We start from the raw sequence: 20,565 nt of genomic DNA on the forward strand, positions 1-20,565 counted from the left end.
ATACCATATCCCCATTTTTATCATACTTTATCTTTCTACTTTATTATCTTTTGATACTTTCCTTAAAAATTCTTCTTGCATTTTGAAGCATGTTTGTTTTTATTCTTTTTATTAAGATAGAATGACAGAGGACACTTTTCCTAATTATTTAGTGTGATTATTATAAATATACAAAAAAGTATGCTAATGTAATCTGCCATATTACATAAGACTATATAGCCACTCAAAAATCAGACTTTTATCTTTGCAAAAATTATTAATAACTGTCGAGCTCATCATTTAAATAAATTTTCATTGAAATGCAATTTATTTTTTTAAGATTTATTTTCCTGTCTTGTTTCCAGAAGTGAAATTAGTTTTTTTTTTCTGATTTTTCTTCACATTTTGAATAATATGATTTTACTACTGAGTGAAATAAGCTGCTATTAGAAGAAATAGTATTTGTTCGCAGGGAAATGGTAGAATATATTTTTTAAAAAAGGAAAATAAGAAAATTTAAGTCAACCAATACATTTGGGCCAACTTAAGAGAGCGTGGAAAATGGATTGAAAATTCTTCTTTTTTGTGGTGTGTAGGGGCAGAGCAACAGGGCTGGATAGAAACCTCCAGCAATCATCCCTCCACACAAACACCTAATTGAACAGTTATCCATGTAAGCAAGCACTTTCAGAAGAAACAAAAGCCAAGTGAGTGATCATACTAACACTATAACATGGAAAGAGGCACTGAAGAGGGCAGAAAAGACATTCTTGCATTGCCTATGCCACCACTTTCCCATCCCTGACAGTGCCACAATAATTTACAGGTGGAGAGAGAATCTATGTTCCCGGTAGAGGGAGAGTAAAGTGATTGTGGGGCTTAAAATTAAAACTCAGGGCTGCCCTGGCACAGTGGAACATAGCACAGTGCAGAATTCTGCCAGTGCCCTTGGAGGGAGCATTTTGACAAGCCAGGCCAGAGGGAAATACTCCACCCCAAAGCTTTAGTTTCCACTAGTCCCAACACGGACAGACAGAGCAACTTGGCACCTGGACCAAATTCATAAGACGATCAGTGCAGTCCTTGACAATTCCTGTTATCATGCTGGCTCAGAGCCCATGGACTTGGGTGCACAGGAACAAGTGAGACACCAGCCCCTGTGGCCAAGCTAGTGGTTGTGTCACTCCTCCACAGGTGCAGGCAGCAGGGCTTAGGGAGAGTCTTCTTCCACTTGAGGAAAGAGAAGGGAAGAGCTCAGAGGACTTTGTTTTGCAACTTGATACCAGCTCAGCCACAGTAAAATAAAGTACCAAGAAGACTACTGAGGCCTCTGAGACCAGGCCTTAGTTCCTAGATGGTATTTCTGGATTCACACTGGGCCAGAAGGAAACAAGCTGCCATGAAGGGAAGGATCCATTGGTGGCAGGATTCACCACCTCTGACTAAAGAGTCCTTGGGCTTTGAATAAATATCAGAGGTGGCCAGGCAATAGTCACCACTGGCTTTGGGTGAGAATGGGCTGGCTTCAGGTATGACCTGGCACTGGTGGCCATGAGGGAATGCCCATGTCATCACTCCTCTCCTAACACTAGCAGCCCAGCACAGATAGTGAGGGAAGAGAGTGAGAGACATTGCTGGTAATCCAGGAAATTCTCTTGTATCTTACCAAAGTCCACCATGGCAGTACAACCAGGAGTCACAGCATTATTGGGCTTGGGGCACCCCCAGTGCTGACGCAGCTGCAGTGACCAGAGACTTAGACCACAACACTCAATTCCTTTTGAATATCTGGAAAGCCTTCTCAAGAAGGACAGGTTCAAAGAAGTCCAGACTGTGAAGATTAAAATAAATACATAACTCCTCAATGCCCAGACATCAATGAAGATCCACAAGCATCAAGAACATCCAGGAAGGCTGGATGGGGTGGCTCATGCCTGTAATTTTAGCATTCTGGGAGGCCGAGGGTAGGAGGATTACTCAAGGTCAGGAGTTCAAGGCCAGCCTGAGCAAGAGTGAGACCCCATCTCTACTAAAAATAGAAAGAAATTAGCTGGACAACTAAAAATATATAGAAAAATTTATCCGGGCATGATGGCTCATGCTTGTAGTCCCGGTTACTTGGGAGGCTGAGGCAGAAGGATCATTTGAGCCCAGGAGTTTGAGGTTGCTGTGAGCAAGGCTGACGCCATGGCACTCTAGCCTGGGCAACAGAGTGATGCTCTGTCTCAAAAAAAAAAAAGAAAGGCCGGGCGCGGTGGCTCACGCCTGTAATCCTAGCTCTCTGGGAGGCCGAGGCGAGCGGATTGCTCGAGGTCAGGAGTTTGAAACCAGCCTGAGCAAGAGCGAGACCCTGTCTCTACTATAAATAGAAAGAAATTAATTGGCCAACTAATATATATAGAAAAAATTAGCCGGGCATGGTGGCGCATGCCTGTAGTCCCAGCTACTCGGGAGGCTGAGGCAGTAGGATTGCTTGAGCCCAGGCGTTTGAGGTTGCTGTGAGCTAGGCTAACGCCAGGGTACTCACTCTAGCCTAGGCAACAAAGCGAGACTCTGTCTCAAAAAAAAAAAAAAAAAAGAAAAATCCAGTAAGACATGACCTCACCAAACAAACTAAATGAAATACCAGTGACTAATCCTGGAGTGATGGAGATAGGTGAACTTTCAGACAAAGAATTCAAAATAGCTGTCCTGAAGAAACTCAATGAACTTCAAGACAACACAGAAAAGTAATTCAGAAGCACATCAGAGAAATTTAACACAGAGATTGAAATAACAACAACAACAACAAAAATTCTAGATCTTAAGAATAGACAAACTGAGAAATGCATCAGAGTGTCTCATCAGAATAAGTGACCAAGCAGAAGAAAGAATCAGTGAGTTTGAAGACAGGCTATTTGTAAAAACACAAAAGAAAAAAGTAAGAATAAAGCATGCCTACAAGATCTATAAAATAGCCTGAAAAGAGCAAATCTAAGAGTTATTGGCCTTATAGAGGACACCGCCTCTTTAAGAGAAATTGGTGTACAAAGTTTATTAGAAGAAATAATAACAGAGAACTTTCCAAACCTAAAGAGAGATATCAATATTCAGGTACAAGAAAGTCATAGAACTCTGCACTGATTTAACCCAAACAAGACTACATGAAGGCATTTAACAATCAAGCTCCCAAAGGTCACAGACAAAAAAAGGTCTTAAGGTAAGCAATAAAAAAATAACATATAAAGGAGCTCCAATATGTCTGGCAGCAGACTTCTCAGTGGAAATTTTATAGGCCAAGAGAGAGTGGCATGACATATTCAAAGTGCTGAAGGAAAAAACCCCTAAAACTAGAATATTATATCCTGAAAAAATATCCTTTAAACATGAAGGAGAAATACAGATTTTCCCAGATAAACAAAAGCTCAGAGATTTCATCAACACCAGACCTGTTCTACAAGAAATGCTAAGAGTAGTTCTTCAATCTGAAATAAAAGGACATTAAAAAACAATAAGAAATCTTCTGTAGGTATACAACTCACTGGTAACACTAAGCATACAAATACAGAATACTCTATTGCTATAATGGTGGGGTATAAACCACTTGTACATAGAGTAGGAAGACCCAAAGACAAACCTATCAAAAATAACTTTTTTTTGAAAGATAGGTAGTATAAAAAGATATGGATGGAAACAACAAAATGTTAAAAAGTGAAAGAGGATGAAGTTAAATGGTAGAATTTTTGTTAGATCTCTCTTTGCTTGTGGTTATTCATTTGTTTCTAAGTAGGTTTGTGATATGTTTAAAATAATTGGTTATAAAATGTTTTTCGCAAGCCTCATGGTAACATTAAATCAAAAAACATACAACCTACACACAAAAAAATAAAAAGCAAGAAATTAAAACTATTAGTAAAAATAACTTTTAAGAAAGAAACATAGAAGATATAAGAAATAGAAGAACATATAAGAAATATAAGAACATATAAGAAATAGAGAGTAGACCACACACGCACACAAAAAAACAAAAATCAAATAACAACATGGCAGTAGTACATCCTTATCTATCAATAAGAACACTGTGAATGGACTAAACTCTTCAGTGAGAGACAGAGAGTGTCAGAATGGGTAAAGAAAAACAAGAGGCAACTATATGTTGTCTGCAAGAAACATACTCCACCTATAAAGACACACATAGACTGAAAATAAAGGGATGGAAAAAGATGCTCCATATAAATGGAAACCAAAAAAGACCAGGGGTAGCTATATTTCTATCATATAAAATAGATTTCAAGACAAAAACTGTAGAAAGACACAAAAAATGTCTTTATATAATGATAAATGGGTCAATTCAGCAAAAGGATATAACAGTTCTAAATATATATGCACCTAACACAGAAGCAGCCAGATATATAAAGCAAATATTATCAGAGCTAAAGGAGAGATAGACTCCAGTACAATATTTATTGGAGACTTCAACACTCCAGTGTCAGCATTGGACATATCATTCAAACAGAAAAATTAACAGTGAAACATTGGACTTAATCTGCACTATAGACCAAAAGGACCTAATAGATATTTACAGAACATTTATCCAACAGCTGCTGAATTCACATTCTTCTCCTCAATTCATGGATCATTTTCAAGGAGAGACCATGTATTAGTCCAGAATAAAAGTCTCAAAATATTCAAAAAAATTGAAATAATACCAAGTTGTTCTCTGACCACAATGAAATAAAACTAGAAATATATAACAAGAGGAACATTGGAAACTATACAAACAAATGAAAATTAAACAATATTGTCCTGAATAACCATGAAGAGATTAAGAAGAAAATTTAAAAATTTCTCAAAACAAATGAAAGTGAAAACACAACATACCAAAACCTATAGGATAAAGGAAAAGCAGTAATAAAAGGAAAGTTTATAGCAATAAGTGCCTACATCAAAAAAGTAGAAAAGCTTCAAATAAACAGCCTAATGATACATTTTAAAGAGCTAGAAAAACAAGAGAAAAACAAACCCAAAATTAGTGAAAGATAGCAGCAGAAATAAATGAAATTGAAACAAACAAATAAAAAAACAATACAAATGATTAGTGAAACAAAAAGTTGGTTTTCTGAAAAGATAAACAAAATAGAAACACTTCTGGCCAGACAAAGAAAAAAAGAGAGCAGACTCAAATAAATAAGATCAGAGATGAAAGAGGAGAATTACAACTGATACTGCAGAAATCCAAAGGAGCATTAGAGATTACTATGAACAATGATATGCCAATAAATTGAAAATCTTAAAAGAAATGGATAAATTCCTATACTCATACAACCTACCAAGATTGAACCAGGAAGCAATCCAAAACCTAAATAAACCAATAACAAGTAATGAGATGGAAGCAGAAATAAATGGTCTCCCATCAAAGAGAAGCCCAGGACCCAATGACTTCACTGCTGAATTCTACCAAGCATTCAAAGAACTAATATTAATCCTATTTAAATTATTCCAAATAATCAAGGAGAAGAGGATCACAACAAAATATGAAAACCATAGGCCAATTTCACTAAGAAATATAGATGCAAAAATCCTCAACAAAATACTAGCACACCAAATTAAACAACACATTCAAAAGATCTTGATCAAGTGGCATTCATCTCAGGGATGCAAGTAGGGCTCAATATACACAAATCAATCAATGTGATATATCATAACAACATAACAAAAGACAAAAATCATATGAGCATTTCATTTGATTCTGAAAAGTCATCTGATAAAATGCAACATCTTTTCATGATAAAGACTCTCAAAAAACGGGATACAGAAGGATCTTACCTCAACATAATAAAAACCATATATAACAGGCCTATAGGTAGTATCATAATGAATGGGGACAAACTGAAAGTCTTTCATCTAAGATATGGAACCAGACATGGATGCCCACCGTCACCACTGTTATTCAACATAGTACTGGAAGTTCTAGCCAGAATACTTAGACAAGAGAAAGAAAGAAAAGACATCCAAATTGAAAAGGAAGAAGTCAAATTATTCTTGTTTCAGATATGATCTTATATCTAGGGAAACCTAACAATCCACACAAAAACTATTAGAATTGATAATCAAATTCAGTAAAGTGGCAGGATACAAAATCAACATACAAAAATCAGTAGCATTTCTATATGCAGCAGTAAACAATCTGACAAAGAAACCAAGAAAGTAATCCCATTTGCAATAGCTACAAATGAAATAAAATACCGAGGAACAAACCTAACCAAAGAAGTGAAAAATCTCTATAATGACAACTCTAAATCATTGATGAAAGAACACAAAAAATGGAAAGATATTCCATGCTCGTGGATTGGAAGAATCAATATTGTTAAAATATCCATACTTCCCAAATCTGTCTACAGATTCAATGCAATACCCATCAAATACCAATGATATTTTTCACAGAAATAGAAAACATAATCCTAAAATTTGCATGGATCCACAAAAGACCCAGAATTGCCAAATGCCATCCTAAGTAAAAATAACAAAGCTGGATAAGTCACATTACCTGATTTCAAATTATACTACAGAGTTGTAGTAACCAAAACAACATGGCACTGGCATAAAAACAGACAAATAGCTCAATGGAACAGAACACAATACACAGAAATACAGCTACAAACCTGCAGTGAATTTGTCTTTGACAAAGTTTCCAGAACAAGCAATGGGGAAAGGACAGTCTCTTCACTAAATAAGACTTAGAAAACTGGATACCTATATGCAGAAAAATGAGAGTAGACCATTATCTCTTGCCACATATGAAAATCAAATAAAAATGGATTAAAGATTTAAATCTAAAACCTGAAACTATGAAACTAATGAAAGAAACATTGGGGAAATGTTTCAGGACATTGGTCTGGGCAAGGACTTCTTGAGTAATATCCTTAAAGCACAAGTAACCAAAGCAAAATTGGACAAATGGGATCATATTAAGCTAAAAAGCTTCTGCACAGCAAAGCAAGCAAGCAACAAAGGGAAGAAACAATCCACAGATTGGAAAAAAATATTTGCAAACTACCTGTCAGACAAAGGATTAATAACTAAATATATAAGGAGCTCCAACAACTCAATAGGAAAAAATCAAATAATCCAATCAAAAATAGGCAAAGGATCTGGATAGACATTTCTCAAAAGAAGACATATCAATGGCCAATGGCTATATCAAAAACTGCTCAACATCATTAATCATCAGAGAAATACAAATCAAAACTACAATGAGTTATCTATCATCTCACTCCAGTAAAAATGGCTTTTATCAAAAAGACAGGTAATAATGAATGCTGGTGAGGATGTGGGGAAAGTAGAACTCTTGTACACTGTTGGTGGGAATGTAAATTAGTGAAACCACTATGGAAAACAGTATGGCGGTTCCTCAAGAAACTAAAAATAGAACTATCATATGGTCCAGCAATCTGACTCTTCCGTATATATTCTAACGATGGGAATTCAGTATATTCAAAAGATATCTGCATTCCATGTTTATTGTAGCAATTTTCAATAGCCAAGATATGGAATCAACCTAAGTGTCCATCAACGGATGAATGAATAAGGAAACTGTGCTACATACACACAAAGGAATATTATATAGCCACAAAAAGAATTAAATTCTGCCATGAACAACAACATGGATGAAACTGGAGAACATTATGTTAAGTGGAATAAGCCAAGCACACAAAGGAAAATCTTGCATAGTCTCACTCATATGTGGGAACTATGTTATTTAAAAAAGCAATTGATTTCATGGAGGCAGAGATTAGAATGATGGTTACCAGAGGATGAGATGAGTAGCAGGGAGGGGAGGATAAAGTTGGGCTGGTTAATGGGTGCAAAAATATAGTCAGATAGTTAGATAGAATGAACAATATTTGATAGCACAACCGAGTGATTATAATAAATAAGTTAGCATATACTTTAAAATAACTAAAAGAATTGGAATGTCCCTAACAAAAAGAAAATTTAAATGCCTGAAGTGATGGTTAACCCAATTACCCTGATTTCATTAGTTCATATTATATGCCTGTATGAAAATATCATATGTGCCCTATAAAGATATACAATTATTAAGTACTCATAATAATTAAAATAATTTTTTTTAAATTCTTCATTTTCAATCCCATTTTCATCTACTTATTTGCTGCAAACCAATTAGGGATATCAAAGAAACACTTGCTCAAAGAATTTTAATTATAAGAAAATACCAACACATTATTTTTCAAATATATGCTCTTATGCAATTCTTAACGTCATGGGTCCATAGTGCTTTTAGTACAACTTCTATCAGGACTATATTTCTACTACCTGTTTGGACACACAAAGTCAGAATATCTAATTCTAAATTGTAACTAACCATAGAAATAAAATAAGGGTTTACATCAATTTTTGGTTAAGGAAATCTATGATAATCATTTCATTTTATGCACGACAAAATTATTCTTTATAAAGATTGTCTGACCTGGTGAAGAATGAGGATTTTAGAGACAAATTGAAATGAATTCTGTTTTCAATTATAGCAAATGCATTACCTTGAGTAAAGTAACCTTTTAGAGATTCTTTCTCTCATCTGAAAAAAAAAAGTGATAATAATAGTAATATTGACCTTACAGTGTCCTTGTAGGACTCAAATACATGATGCGTATAAAGCTCTTTACATAACTTCTGGCTTGTAGCAACTGTCCAATTATCATCATCATTATTAACAATAGTAGTTGCACACGATTTAACATAGGAAAGTAGCTCCCAACGACATATAAAACAGATCAAATAGTTCCAGTGTTTTTAAGTTAATTACACTCATTCTGATTACTCATGCATTTTTTTATTGACAAAAACAGTGGAGACATAGAAAGCCCTAAAGTTTCCATGGGTTAAGGTGCCTGACATAATAAGTGATATACAGAAATACATGAGGACATTTTTTCCTAAAAATTGGCTTAAACTACATTAAAAAAATGCTCAACTGCAGGATGTCAATCTGCCTGACAGTGTAAATCTCCTTAAAGCAATTTAATTCAGATTAAAAAGATAACCTTGGCTTATGTAGCAGAATGAAGGATGTGTTTCAAATTCATCACGTTAACACTATCAACCCACTATGGCCCATGATTGAGTAGTTTTAATTAAGCTTAGTTAGGGTATTGGGGGAAGGGTGTGTCATTTAATCCTTCATTAATAGTTAAAGTGATTATTATAAATATCTCCATAATTTTTGTTGTTTGAACATCTTTCTTTTTTATTAAATTTATTGTTTTCCATGCTACAGAGCAATACCATTTGGGGGAACTCTGGCTCCCAGGAGTTTTAATGCTACCCCACTTCCAGCACTATAAAACAGAGGCCTGCTGTTTTAATCACGCCTCTCTCTCTCTCAATGTTGTTTGCGCCCTGGTACAACCCATCTGCCTTGAATCTAGTGCTCCACTGGGGCTGCACACATCTGCCAGCCAGACTACCTTCGTACACAATTACTCAATCCACCGTAAGGCTCTTTAATAGGAAACAAGTGTGACAACGGCAAGCCTCTTTTTTTTTTTTTTTTTTCCTCCTGCCTCTTAAACCACGGAGTCAAATAGCTCTAATAGAGATGAAGCTTGATAGATCCGCCCAGGTGTAGGTGAAATGGTAGAGCCTCAAGGGCAATAGATGCTGTGCTCTCTAGCTGAAGTTTAGCACTTTGTCCTGACGGGCTCTCCAGCATCAGTCGATAGGCTGCTCCTTGTACAGTTACAAAGTCAACATGCTTCTTGCCGCTCAGATTTATTCCTAATCCGGAGGGCGACCTGGAGCTAGGTAAGAACAGCAGAACAGCCCTTTGACTTCAAAGCGTGGACAAAGGACAACATATGCAGTAAGTGGAAAATTTATATTTCCTTCTTTTACTTGGGAATTAATTAAGGGTGTTTACTCTCAGGGAATCCTCTAAAGACGGTAAAAGTGAACTAGGAAAAAGCCTGTGTTCATAACCCCATGGATTTTCTCCAGTTTCGTTTTGCACAATGCCCTGACATTGTCACTAAAGCTTAACTACTCCTGGAGAGACTCCTCATTCAGAAGGTCTCGGAACTGAAATGTGGTGCTAATAATAATGCTAATTCAATCCTGTATTCTGGCTGTTTCTGGGTGAAATGCCCTTTATTACTGTCAAAAATGATGGTGGTAAGTGCTTTGTCACAGTTTTGAAAATAGAAAAAAAAAGGCTTTAAGAAGCACATACCCTTCTGGAAAATGAATTCAACTTCTATACATAACTGTATTGTTACATTACTGTTTATACATTAATGTGAAAAATTCGCTGGTAATTTTTGCTTAATAAATCCATTTTACAGTTTTATCTCTTACCAAAGAAGTGATACCAAAAACTCTAAAAGCAGTATTAGGTTGTGGCAGCAATGACAATGATAATGAATTTTTAAAACAAACAAAACAAAAGGTCATTTGTCTAATAGCATAGGAAGAGATATTAAAACCAGATGTAGGAAATCTCAACTTTGACTTTTTGGTCTTTCATGCTTGGTTTAAAGCAGCCTTCACATTGTGTTTATTTTGCATTTACAACTTTGGATTCACCATTAAACTATGTTTGAACTTGAAGTTCAGATTTGATCTAAGTACAGTTCTGTTCCTTGAGCCCCCTACTCTGATTTTTACTTGGCTATGGGGAATCTTTTTACTACTCCACCATATATCCTGAATTGTGTTAACAAGCTAACTGCGGTGGACTTTCAGGTGGAATGTCAGCCAATGTAAAAGAATGTGTTTGCTATTCAAATATATGATGCTCCATGTAAGAAATAAACACATAGAATGTATGCCTTAATGAAGATTTCAGTTATTATTCCTAGATGAATCCATAAAATATTGCACAGAGATGATCATATTAAAAAATACAGTAAAAACTGTCAGTACATTGCAGACATTCAAGTTGATTTTTTTTAATTTAAGCATTACATATTTGAAAAATTAGTCTAGAAGATATTGTCAACTCAAAAGACAATGCACATATATAGGGTACACAGTCAAAATTAGACAAAACATTGTTGCATTGTTTAAATAATTTTCCATTGGCCAATGTTTCGTTTTTGTTTTCTAACTATTATAGATGGACATCATTGAAATTGATGATTTAAAAGCCGTGACAGTAGAATCCTGATGACTCCTTTGTGTATATTCAGAAATGATTTAGCTTGGATAAAGTTGCTGCTATGAGAGGTTTAATTAATTACTGCTAGTTAAATATATTTCTTTAAGAATTGCATTTGACATTACTGATGGTGGAGTAAACGCAGTTTAAAACTCATTCTTCATGAAATATTTCAACCGACAATTGTTGGCATTGAATAGCGGTCAATGTCTACCCCCTACAGGGGAGAGATTCTAATTTCACTATGCCTTCCCAGTACATGAATACCACAGAGTACAGTTCACACATATGAATGCTGTAACCGTGTCAATGACTTCAACAAGTGCCCCTTAATGAAAAGGTCAGCCCTGTGATTAATAGGAAGCTGGTTTCAAAGGCTGGACTTCACTTCAGCACTGCATTTAGATTTGTTTTTTCTTGATTTACTCCATTTGCCTTTCAAAGTGTAATAAAAATCAAGTGGTACTCTGTTGTACATTTTTAATACATTGTGGTTGCTTTTATAGGATAGCCACACATCATTTAGTATAGTTTAGTAAAGAAAAAATAGTATTTAAGTGAAAAAAATTACTCAGGCCAATAATTGAGAGGATAAGGGTGATGAATGAAAATTTTACTCTTTATCCAAATAGAATATATAGCCTTTGCTGAAGTTTCAGCTAATTTAATGAACTTTTAACAGACATCGTGGGGTAAAGGGGGAGTGGCAGAGGAAAGGCTTGATGTTTAACCAAAGCTTATTATGCTTAAATGCTTAGCTATGTACTAGAAAATAAATATTCACAGGTAACTCATGAAGATAATGACTTTTCACTGTGGTGAAATTTACTGAAGAGCATAGCTGAGTGGAGATGAAGAGAATAATTATAAGTCTAGTTACAACCTCAAAGAACCAATTTAGCCATTTAAAATTTATATTGGTGGTTTTGTTATAACCTAGTTAAAATTTGTGCTGGAAAAACATTATATTTAAATTCAACTTAAATTTTTAAAATGATTCTCTTCAACTGGAATTATATTTTGCTAATAAATATCACGTTAAAAATTAGGCAATTAATAAATTGGGTGTTCCTTTAATACATTTTTAAAAGTTTTCATTTATGTACATGTTTTGTATCCCTGGAAATCCGTATATTTTCAAATAAGATTGCAACATAAGTAATTAAGTAACAGAAACAATGTCCGAATATATACTATATTTATTGCATATGAAAATTGCTATATGCTTACAGGAAAACTTTTAGAAGTCATAGGATATGTCAACTTATTCTAAGAGACAGTCTCTTTCAAGTAACTTTTCTTTTTTGACCTTAAATCAACACTTATGGAATTTAATATCCATGTACACTTATAATGAAGGAACTATATTACACATCAAGGCTTAAGCATAGAAAAAATGTCAGCTCAATTTCAAATGCCAATGGGATACAAAAGGAGTTTTCAATGGCCACTCAAGGAAGAGACAGTGTAGTCAACTCTATGATGGGCACAGTGTTTCCTAGATGTCTCACATCTTACCAATGACCACAGCCATGTCTTCTGGGTACTCTTCTACTCAAGGTTTCATTTTTCCTCTGAATTGGAAGCCAACTATTTTGAGATAGGGTTCTAATGAATAACATGAGTTGGACTCTCAAAAGGTGCCAGACATGGCCCTAAGCACTTTGTATCCATGATTTATTTAGTCCTTCTAGTCCAATGAAATAGGCAGTGTTCCTAAATCTGTTTATGAATATGAAAACAGAATGGTTAAAGGAACTTGCTCAATGTTGCACAGCTAGTAAGTAGAAGAACTTAGGTTCAATTTAACTTTGCCCGGGTCCAGGTACTTCCTCCAACCACTGGACTCCACTGCTACTCTAACAGGTTATTGCATTATCAGTGCAAAGTTGACTTTATCTCTGACCAGTTTATCAAGACTACTTGAAATTAGAAAGACATTCATAAATGCACATTGATGGAATGTCCAATCAAACAAAACATAAATAGTTGAATGCCAAACAATGAGTACGATCTCACTTCAGTTACTTTATCATTCAAGCACTTAAACCCCTAAAATTTCCAGAGATTTTACAACAGATAAAGAAAAGGAGTTGCAATTATATCTCAGAGATGTGCAGAAGAACTGGCCTTTGCACCCTCACTCAATTGCAAATTGCCACACCTGTTACTAGTGGGTCTCTGAAAACAGTTTGTCTCCTCAGGGTATTTCCAACCAAGCTATGGCAGACTGACATACAGAGATGACTCTAACCACAAATAGATTCTCAATGAGAGTTACTTAAGCACATTCTCACCTGAAAGGCAGTGGGAAAAAACAAGCTGTCAGCCCTCCTCAAAGATTCTCAGGCCTCAATTATTCAGTAGGACCATCTGGATATTTATTTTTTTAAATATCTATTTAAAATAAATAGATATTTATTTTTTTAAATAAATATTTAAAAAAATTTTTTTAATATTTTTTAAAATATTTTTTTAAATCCAGACCATCTGGATATTTATTTTTTTAAATTAATTTTTTAATTGAATTGTTCCTTTATCTGTGGAGATATATATATATATATATATATATTTTCATGCAGACACATAGTCTGGAAGGCATCTATTTACCAGATTTCATGTCAAGTAGAATTTTCTAGAACCTGCATCTGTGGTATGACTATCTGCTGAAATACTTTCTCACCAAGAATAGACATTCATCACTATGAGATTCTTCATTGAGAGATCACAAACAAAATATTTATGACAAAACATCCCTTGTGTTTTATATTTTTTAACTTTAGAGGTTTATATATCCTCTACCAGATAAAAACAGAATATTCCCTTTAAAAGGAGTTATAATTTTATTTTTAATAGTGCATATTGTTATAATTTTTAAACCAACACATTGATTACTTTTACAAACACAAGCAGATTTACTCAAGAAAATGCTATAAACATGAGGAAATTCCTTCAAAATTTAAACAACCCTCCCACGCCATTTTCTACAAGAGTACATAGAAATGTGTTCCTTTAATTCTCATAATTCTTTTTGTTTTGATGAAAGATAATTTGATAAAAGATATTTAAGTATGATTGTCAGAAAGACATAGACTATTCTTATAAAAAAAGCAGAGAAGTAAACAGTTTTTAAAAACTAATCTCAAGATTAGTTGGAAAACTTAATCTATGGTGACAGGATCTGAAAGCTCTAAATACCTTGAGGATTGATGATTACTTCAAAACAGTGGTCAGAGACTTCCTCTATCATCATCATTAGTCAAAGAGATCAACAGGCTAACCCCTTGAAGTTAATCTTATCCTCATGAATCCTTTTTGAATTATCCACTAACTAATTCACTTTTATTTGTAAGCTCATCTTAAGTGGGAGAGTGTTTTTCCCCATCTTTCTCTTCTTACCTGGCATTCCAAGCCTTCCACCAGGGCACCAGTCTAGAATTAATTCTTATGCTAGTTACTTCTGGCTCATGATCCAAGGAAATATTGAGAACACTGCACATGCAGACACTGCTGGTGGATCTTGGGTTTGGCTGTCTCTGCTCACTTACACAGTTTTACAAATCCTGAAGCCCAAGCCAGCAATCACAGCAATCAACCCAACTCATGGTCCTTGTTTTGCATGAGGGACTATTTGTCCCAATTCCCTTACACAAGCCAAACTTCTGGCCACCTGGGTCTGTTTCTGCAACCAAAATACAACAGTTCTTAGTTTCTATTCCTGCTTAATATATGATATTTTTTTTCATTATAGGCCACTTGAAACATATACCTTGTTTTATACATGGGTATAAATTTTTAATTTTGTTATGAAGTATACTTTATGATTGGTATATGTTCACAGTAGCACAGTAGTTAGTTGCAGGTGTGCCTGAATCAATAATTCAAAGAGGCATCTAATTAGCAGTAACTTTATTTTTGTTTTATTCCTTAATGTACATTTCAAATTTGGATGGAAGGGGCAGCTGATAATTAGTATTCTATTTGTACTTCTATTAAAAGCTTGAGGATTTAACCTTGTTTCTGGCCAGATGTGCTTGAATTTCACATGCTAGATAATCATTTTTCTGATAAATAATATTTTTGTCACTTGAACTGATTTCCTAAATCAAATGCTATTAATTATGCACATACATTTTTGCATTTATAATTATACTTGACTTAATTACAAATCTAAAATTCTCCATAAGTGGAGCTGTGAGCATGAACTAAGATCACTGGGGGTCAGGTTCTCTTTTTCACAATTATTATCTCTTTTTCAAAATGTAGAGAATATTCATCCTACAATATTTGTATGATTATTTACATGTGAAAGAACTTTGCAAACTTCTTTGTCAAGTAACCATAAAGAACTTTGAGAAGTTATCATATGATAGAAAAAAATGTAGAATGCACAAATCATATCCATGCTGCTTCATATAATACTGTTGCCAAACTTTTAAGAAATTTTGCATGTAGTATAGGACTAAGCATTTGATATAATTTATGTTATAGCATGCAAAGCATAACATGTATTTTCTCCTTTAGATTAAAATCTGTTTTAATGATATTTATTAATCAAAAAGCTTTTCTCTGAGACTAATTTCCATTTCACAAAATATGAGTTTATATAAATAAGTCTTTCTTGACTAAGAAAACACTTCTCAAACCTTTTTTCAATTTGTAAACTTGATGAAGGACTCATTTGATTAATACTATTTCTTTTATTTGTTTTATTTGGATGAGTCTCTTCCCTACTTCAATTTTGAACAATTTAATAAATGAAACAATTTTAACAATGAGAACTCTAAATATTTACTATTTGAAAATGAGTCTATAATACTGAATCCTTGAATTCGGTTTGGCTTACCCATCCAATTACAGCCAACACTGATTTGACACAGAGTGAAGAAGAGAAAATTGTTAATATTGGCAAGGATGTCTTAAAATTCACACAAAATATTGACACGTATTATCATTTTGTTCTCAGCTACCCCAGGAAATAGTGCAGGAAAACTGATTTTTTTTTTTTTTTTTTTACTTCTTAAATAATGACAGGAGTATATTTCACCATATCTATTGTTATGACCAAATATTTAACTTAAACATTAAAATATAAGTAATATTAAGTTACTGCATTTTCTTTACAATATAAAAGCAAATATATGTGGATGTGGATGCAAAATAAGTATTAATGCCATAACTACTATGGGTCCTGTGGCTTACATTATATTATCTAATCTTCATATTGGCAGGTAATAGATTAGTCACTTCCATTTTACAGATGAGCAATGTGTTTTGTTTATTTGAATTTATGAGTGCTAAACCTATAAAAATCTTTTCAAATGGCTAATACTAAAATTAGTAAATATGTACAAATATGTCAAAATGCCCACATGTGCTATAGGTTACAATATAAATGGTTTTTATTATATTTCCAACCCTTTGGACTGGTATTTAGAGACCTGGACTGCTTTAATACATTATGAACCCCAAGGATGAACTTATACACTTTACATAAATGAGTCATACTTGACTTAAACACATAGTATTGCCATCATATTTTTATTCAAGGAAATATCAAGTAATGCCATCTCTTTTGGAAGGCATTCTACTTTGTCACTTTTATGAGAATATAAATGCTAAAGATGGTTTCATCAGTAGGAAATGATATATTTTATATCAAACCTTACCTTTACATCATATTTTAAGGTATATTCATTAATTTCAGTGTTACAACATGCTTAAAAACTTGCTCTGTATGTTTGTATATGAAAGTGAGTAAGTTAATATATGCATTTATGAGTAAAACCCTCTACTTGGGAGAAATTGCCATTATATATTCCACAGTAATCATTTGTTAAAGTAAAAAAATATTTTGCCTTAAAAAAACTATGATTTTTTTAAAAAGCTCTAGTCTAGTCACAAGTTTTTTTGTTGTTTTTTGTTTTTGTAACAACAAGAAAAACATTGCGTTTAAAATATTTGTTTCTTGGTTTACCTTGGCCTTCATTCAGTGTTTCGAATATTGAGGTAAATTCTTTGCTATTCTCAGCTGCTGTTGGAATACTTTATTTTTATACTATTTAATGTGTATCTTTAAACTGTGCTACACCTAACTACAGCATCACACAGAAGTCTTCTGGGTAGAATATAAGTTTTTTAGAACAATAATAGTAACAGTTTTTTTAATTGTCTATTTTGGAAGTGGTGAATTTTCCTTTGGATTGTGACAAAACCAAGATTTTTTTTTTATTAGAATGATGTGGGTGGTATGTTGCCCACCCAGAGTCTTTTTAGACTCTCCTTAACAGCCAGACTCCCAAGACTGCCACTGGCTACTCCCTGACACAAGCCTGTGAAGAAGGGGCGGAAATAATTCTGGCTTGAACACCTCCTTCTCTATAGAAACTGATCTTTTTTCTATCAACAGAGACATAGCTTCCAGGACTTCTGCAAGGGGCCTGCTCAGTGAAAATAGTCACCTGTATTCAGGGATTCTCCTAGTCCTGATGCATTGTAGCAGTCAAGAATCATTTCTCCCATAGGTAAATTTCCTTAGTAATGTCTTTGACAGTCTAATTTTTATCAATTTTCAAAGGGAATAGATCTAGACAGTTAAGAAAATATCATATTATCAAATTATCATGAAGGGGAAGGTGTTCTTAGCCGTTTCTCCATAGATGGTTAACGAGTTTGAGAAGATTAATTTTAAGGACTAGTGTGTCCCATTTTTCTTACGTCTACAAATGTAGCCTATGCTTTAGTTTACAGTATAGTTATCACATACAAACCTGTCATCAGTTATAGTTTTGATTAAGTATCGCTACCCCCTCTGTAAAATTAAAAAAAAAAAACTATGGAAATCTACAAATGAACATTTCAAAAGGCTGAAAAATATTTAGATTTGTCAACTAAGAATTCCAAGTGGATTTTATATCTTTTAGGTGAGACTAGACTAAGAAAGATTGAGACTGTACCCTAGAAGACTAAAACTTGTAGTGTATTATGTAACTTCTGAAAACAAATAAGCTTTCACAAAAGATAAGCATGGATTTGCTTCCAAAGCTTAGGATACTAACTAATTCTGTAGTAACACCTTTAACATGGGAAGAAGCTGTAATATAGGACCTATGCATTATATAACAGTTGTAGCCACAACAATAATGTCATATGTAGCCACAACAATAATGTCATATGTAGCCACACATAAGGTAAACATGCCTTAGGAGGAAAATGTGAATGTGGCAGGAACTCAGGCTGTTCTAGAGGGAAGCAGTATAATGCATAAATGATGCCCCATAAGTTCCTAAAACTATGATCATCAATGTTTAAGGATTGAGTCCAACTGTGTTTTCAGAAAGGGATGTGGATTGTGCAGGTTCAGAGCATTTGGGGTGCATTTACTATTGTTGCCAATGCTAATTATTGGATTTTAAAATCACTAAAAATTCAGAATAACTCTAAGAGATTATATGACAATTGAAATTGGGTCTACTAATTTACTATTAGAATAGATATGAGCTGTACAATAATTGTAAAATGTGCATTACATATGCATGTTTGTTTTATAATGAGTAGAGAATTAACCAAAAGTTCATTACTTGCAGTAATGTCAAAATAAATATGAGCTTAGACAAGTAACACTAATAGCACTTCTGCACTTACAACATTATTACAACACTGCCTCAACATTTTCACCTGTAAAATGAGAAGTTTTAAATAAATGACAAATATAGTTTTTTATGCTTAATGTTTAAAATGTGTTCATATATAATTTTATTTGTGATAAAAAGTTAACATCAATCAACATTAGGACATAAGACAATTTACAAATAAACTTTAGGTAGAAGATACATTACTCTTAAAAAGATGTATATTAATTTTTAAAACAATCTTACTTTAATGATGCATTTTAATGACTTAAAGTCAATCATAGTTGAATTAATAAACTACTTTTGAGTAATTAAATATCTTCAAATAACCTGAATATTGAAAAATGAAGGCATTGATTCTTTTAGTTAATTTTTCTGGCTTCTGTTGAGTTCTTATCATGAATTAAGGAATTAAAATTCATTTCTTGCACTTGAAATAGATAATAATTTGCCTTTTTTCTATAAAAGGTAATTTATTATTCTGTCAAACTATACACACTATAATAAAATGAAGATGGTACAATGTAATTAGCTAGAAAGAGTGAACTTAATTTATCTTAAATTATGTGTAATAAGAAAAAAACATTAAATTATATTGAGCATTACTTAAAGAAATAGAAAAATATATTGCAATTATTTCATATTCCTTTTGAAATCAAAGATATAAATCTTGTGAAAATTTGTTAGAGATATATAAAGTTTTTTCTAGATCTTTTTCTATTATCCTCTGCATTTATTTCACAGATAATGGATTTCAACATTAGCTGTGGCTGGCTCTCTTAATTGGTGTGAATAATATACTTTGAGCATTTTTATTTTTTTCATCTATTTTTTATTTGTATACATTCATTTTGTACAAGTGCAATTGTGCTACATTGATTGATATATTGCATTGTGGTGAAATCAGTGCATACATCATTAAAGTAACACACATTGTACCCCCCAAGCAATTTTTAGATGTATTTCTATTAGAAGAACATCTCAAAGTTACTCTAAAAGAGCTTTGAAATAATGTTTAGTTTTAATTAGGTTTGATCTCAACCTGTGCAGTGCAGCCATTAGTAATTGAGATACATGCAAGAGAAGGTGGGGGCAATGAGTATTTGAAAAACTGTTGGATCTCTGAAGATTTAAATTTGTTCTAGTTTCTCTTCAGTGACCAACCCACTGTCAGGGTGAATCTTTCTCTACTTAGAATCCTTTAAAGCTAGGAAATATAAAGAGCAGGATTAATCTTTAAAAAAAATTTTGAGTGTTATGAACTTTTTCTTTTACACTCTTCAATCTTTCTTCACAACTTTCCCATTTCAGGGGCAATTTCTCTTCTCTTCTCTCACAAACCCAGTCATCCTCATGCCTGTACTCTTTCTGACTTCTGATATTCCCCATATTGAACTTCTGCCAACAGCAGTGTTTTCCATTCAAAAACTCCGTGCTCCTAAACAGTTTTTATTCTTTGGCATTGCCACCCTCCTTTCTAGTAATTCCTAAGTCAAAAAACTCATTCTCTTGGTAGATCCTGGAAGGGAAGCCTATTAAACATGGGCACATCACGTTGGAAAACAGTTTGATGGGGCAATTTTGAGTTAATCAAGTTCTAACCTTTTGAATTAATAAAGCAAATACATTTTAACAAGAGGACACTCCTAATTCCAGAAAAGGTGTCTAATTATTCAGTTTCAGAAAAATTCAAAGAGGTGACTTTCAGGCCAAGGGGCTGAGGGCCCTGAGGGCCTGTCAGTCTCACTGCAGAGCTATCTAAGATCTTCTGCCTCAGGCGGTCAGGGACCTGGGGACCTG

The 20,565-nt window shown here is 33.8% G+C and overlaps 1 long non-coding RNA gene across 1 annotated transcript in view; it reads left to right on the forward strand.

The window, feature by feature from the left end:
• The first annotated feature begins 9,548 nt into the window (after window positions 1–9,548).
• LOC142872866 (uncharacterized) overlaps window positions 9,549–20,565 on the forward strand; it is a 150,336-nt gene continuing 139,319 nt past the window's right edge. Inside the window, exon 1 of the long non-coding RNA XR_012920959.1 lies at window positions 9,549–9,841. This is a non-coding gene — a long non-coding RNA (uncharacterized LOC142872866). The remainder of the gene's footprint in view (window positions 9,842–20,565) is intronic.

The sequence above is a fragment of the Microcebus murinus genome, chromosome 9 (genome assembly GCF_040939455.1).
Source record: "Microcebus murinus isolate Inina chromosome 9, M.murinus_Inina_mat1.0, whole genome shotgun sequence".
In the NCBI taxonomy this organism is placed as follows: domain Eukaryota; kingdom Metazoa; phylum Chordata; class Mammalia; order Primates; family Cheirogaleidae; genus Microcebus; species Microcebus murinus.